We start from the raw sequence: 4,307 nt of genomic DNA, 5'->3' as shown, positions 1-4,307 counted from the left end.
ACGGTCCTGGACGTGGCGAATGGCTTTTGGTCCATTCCCCTGCACCGTGACTCACAGGACAAGTTTGCCTTCACGCTGCGGGGCAGACAGTATACATGGACCCGCCTGCCGCAGGGCTTCCACAACAGCCCTAACATTTTCCACACGGTGATGAGCCGGACCCTGGAGGGGTGCGACCTCTCCCCCTTCTCGAGCACCCTCCTACAGTTTGTAGACGACCTTTTGATCGATTCCACGGACGCGCGCCACCACCTGGGAGCCCTCGGCCGGGCAGGATTCAAAATAAGCCCCACGAAGGCCCAGGTCGGACTGGCTAAAGTCTGGTACCTGGGACACGACATCAGCCAGGGAAGCAAGACCCTATCCCCCGACTGCAAGTCGGCCATCGCCGACATGCCGCGGCCGGACACAGTCAGGGGAATCCGCCGCGTCTTGGGGCTTTTTAACAACTGCCGCTCTTTCATTGCACATTTTGCTACTATCGCCGAACCCATTCAGCGCCTAGTGAAGGGGGCAGGCCAGGAGCGGAGAGGGTGGTATGGGGACCTGAACAGGACAACGCTTATTCTAAGTTAATGTCCCATCTCCTCAGTGCCCGGCCCTGCGCCTCCCCGACCTATCAAAGACCTTCCACATCTTTTACGGCCTCGAAGGGGGGTTTTACAGCGCTGTTGTCACCCAAACCTCAGGCGACCACATGAGACCAGTGGGTTACTACTCCACAAAGGAGTTCCCGGTCGTGAAGGGCATGCACCGCTGCGTGGCGGCGCTGGATTGCGCCGCATGGGTGGTCCGGGTGTGTGAGCCGGTCAGCATGTCCGGCCAGATAATTTTACACACTAGACACACGATAGTCGAACTCCTGAATACGGGCCGCCTCCGGATGGTCTCGGATGCCCACAGGGCAACTTGGGAGGTGGTTCTCCTCCCCCGGGACCAGTCCATTCAGATCGTTAGGGACACAGGGCCAAACCCCGCCGACGGGATTATCGCGGTAGGGGATCCCCACCATTGCCAGGCCGCCATCGACTCGGCAGAGGGGGACTGCGTGGCCGACAGACCGGTCCCTGATCCCGACCTGACCTTGTATGTGGGCGGCTCACGTAGGCTTGTCGAGGGGTCCTACCAAACGGGATGGGCGGTGGTCAACCATACCGGGTCCACCCGAGCACAGGGAACGATGGGCGGGGGGCGACACCTCCGCCCAGGTCGCGGAGCTGGTCGCCCTCATCGCTGCACTCCGCCTGGGTACAGGCAAGCGGGTAAACATCTTTACCGACAGCCAGTACGCATTCGGGGTAATCCATGATTACATGGCAGCGTGGAGCCGCCGGGGCTTTATTACGGCCGGCGGTGGCCAGATTAAACACGAAAATACGGTCCGCGACCTGGTGGCGGCCGCACGCCTCCCCCTGCTCGCCGCAGTGATGAAAATCAAAGCACACCAGCGGGCCACCACCCCTGAACAGCTAGGGAATCATTGGGCCGACCTGGCCGCCAAGGCCGCTGTAGGCGTGGAGCTACCGCCCGCGTATGCAGCACCGGCTACTGAGGTCCGGGATGTGAACGTCCTGGGCGTCCAGAATTGCGCACAGCCCGGAGAGTAGAGGACTGGCTGGCAAAGGGTGCAGCCCGCGACCTCGATGGAGTGTGGCGGCATGGCGACAGGGTCGGGGCCCCCGCGGCCATCAGAACGACCTTGATGCAACTACACCACGAGCCAGACCATGCAGGCCGCGACGGAACGCTTGCTAGGCTCCAGACCGACTGGTGGTGGCCCGGCCTCGGCCGCGACGTGGCCAAACACTGCCGCCGAAGCGTTGTCTGCGCCCAGCACAACCCGGGGCGGCCCCTGCGCATTCCCCTGGCGCACCAGCCACGGCCCAAGGGGCCCTGGGAGAACCTCCAGGTTGATTTCACAGGCCCCCTACCCTCCAGGTGTGGCAAGAAGTATTGCCTGGTGATCGTTGACCATTTCACGCGCTGGGTAGAAGCCTTCCCTACACAGGACTGTACATCCGCCACCGTGGCCAGAGTGCTGGCCTTTGACATCTTCCCGCGCTGGGGGGGTCCCCCTCCAGATTGACTCGGACCAGGGCACGCACTTCACCGGACGCGCAATGAAACTGGCCTGCCGCCTCCTAAGCATCAGACAGCGCTTCCACGTCCCGTTCCATCCCCAGAACTCTGGGATGGTCGAGTGCATGAACCGGACCCTCAAAGCGGCGATCGCGAAGGCGATCACCGAAACAGGGTAGGGCTGGGTGGACGTTCTGCCCTGCATACTGATGCGCTTAAGGGCCAACCCAGGCCGCTCCACTGGCCTCACTCCCTGCGAGATCATGACGGGATGGGCCATGCGACTACCAGAGAACGTCATGGTCGGGGGGGGAAGACATGGCCCCCCTGAGGGACAGGATGACGCGCTATATCAGGCAGCTGGACGCGCAGCTGCGCGCAACCAGCAGGACATTAGGGACCAGACAAAACTGCAACCGCATCTGCCCGCCCAACCCATTTCCGGAGTTGGGGACAAAGTCCTGGTCATGGCCGCCCCCGACCGACCCGGCTTCGCCCCCCGGTGGCTGGGACCGCACGAAATCATCCTCACCAGCGACACTTGCGCCTGTGTCGACATGAAAGGAAAGGGCAGATGGAAACACTGGTCCCAGTTTAAACCCTTCCCTTAAGCCCCGATCGCACAGACACCCCCCCCCCCCCCCCCTTTGACTTGACTCTAACCGCCTCCTTTTTCTCCTTACACTGCGACAGGTGGACCGGTCCGGGGGGCCTGCTCCTACACACACTAACCCTACACCCTTGGTAAGGGTGCCCCTCTCTCTCTCCCTCTCTTCTCACAGATCATGCTTCACCGGTGCACCGCTCTCCTCCCTGCTCTCCTCTTCGCCCTATGACTGATGCCTTCTTTCCTCGAGATACATGACAACTTCTACCACCACTGTTACCTTCAACGCGTCCGACGCCATCTGTATTCCTGCAACGGACAAGCCCGACGAGATCGATGCGTTCTACAATGCCTGGCTGGAGGTCCTCTGGGGCGTACAGACACTCTGTTTATTCTGCACGTCGGAGCGCGACCCGCGGCCGACCTGCCTCCGGCGTGCTGAGTCGATGGACTTGGGGGTTGCATGTTCGGAACAATGTGTGCCATGCCGGAGGACCTCGCCTCTGTCCCGGCCTTTGATGCTTTTACTTTACGGGATCTGTCTGTTTGCGGGTATTATGAGCCCACCAATGCCGCATTAATCTCCTTGTATTTGTGCTTTCCACCCGCCCCAACCACACCACCCCCGACCACGACTCCCGAGATATTGCTGTGCTCCTCTCTGGGACTGGGGCCTGCGGCGGGACTGGTATTGTGAGATGAGGGAGAGGCCCTTTATGACAACGTCCGACACGAGGTCGTACCTGTGCTGGTCAATATATCGGGCATCCGGGTACCGGACTATTGCACAGCACAGGTACGCAACCTATACGCCATGATGGGGAAGGAGGTTAGAGAGAGGGCCATAGACGCCATGGGGGCAACCCACTACCGGACTGACATGCATAACACACACACAACACAGACGGGACATAGTCAACGATGCTCTCACAGGACTCAACACGGGGACATCCGTAGTAAACTCCCTAGACATCCAGGGCCTTAACGAAAAGATCGAGCAACTAAAAGGGGTAATGAGGGACCTGCTACAGAGGTCTCTCACAAATCAGGCAGACCAGGCACTCCTGGGGGAAGAGGGAGCATACATCCAGCTCGACAGCATTGCAGTCCTGCAAACACACGCCCACACCATTAACCGCCTTATAGACCGGGAAAGAGAAAACACAGCCCCTATCCATGAGGGGCAGCTGTGCCATGCCTATGGCCTGTGGATGGTAGCCCAGATCCGGCATAATCTTGACCAAAGTGGGGAGGTGCCCGACTGGATCGACAGCGCCAAACTGGCCTCACTCGCGGGGCACTCTGGTCCATTCGACAGCCGGACTCTGAAGGGTATGGCCAGAGTATACCCAGTGATTCCCGACTGTGAGGTCAGTGAGGCGACAGGAGTCGGGATTGTCCTCCTGATTCCCGTGGTCACCCCAGGGTCTGGGCCATTTCCCCTGTTTCACATTGAGAACATCGGAGTCATACGGGAAAACGCTTCCCTCAAATATCGATTAGCTCACCACACAGCCATATCTCGAAACGGCGCTGTGTATGGGGTGCCGCTTACAGGCTGCAAGCGGCGGGGGGCAATTACCATCTGCCCCCACCCCTTACGAAGGAGTGAAACAGCAGA

At 60.2% G+C, this 4,307-nt stretch overlaps 1 protein-coding gene and 1 long non-coding RNA gene across 9 annotated transcripts in view; one reads left to right on the top strand and one right to left on the bottom strand.

Moving 5' to 3' along the window:
* Window positions 1-3,365, top strand: part of LOC122563240 — a 20,693-nt gene extending 17,328 nt beyond the window's left edge. The window contains exon 3 of the long non-coding RNA XR_006315536.1: window positions 2,862-3,365. This is a non-coding gene — a long non-coding RNA (uncharacterized LOC122563240). The remainder of the gene's footprint in view (window positions 1-2,861) is intronic.
* Window positions 1-4,307, bottom strand: part of LOC122563239 (synaptotagmin-B) — a 640,974-nt gene that overhangs the window by 33,422 nt on the left and 603,245 nt on the right. The window lies entirely within an intron of this gene.

Source organism: Chiloscyllium plagiosum, chromosome 26 (assembly GCF_004010195.1).
Source record: "Chiloscyllium plagiosum isolate BGI_BamShark_2017 chromosome 26, ASM401019v2, whole genome shotgun sequence".
In the NCBI taxonomy this organism is placed as follows: domain Eukaryota; kingdom Metazoa; phylum Chordata; class Chondrichthyes; order Orectolobiformes; family Hemiscylliidae; genus Chiloscyllium; species Chiloscyllium plagiosum.
This window is presented reverse-complemented; position numbering and strand designations above follow the sequence as displayed.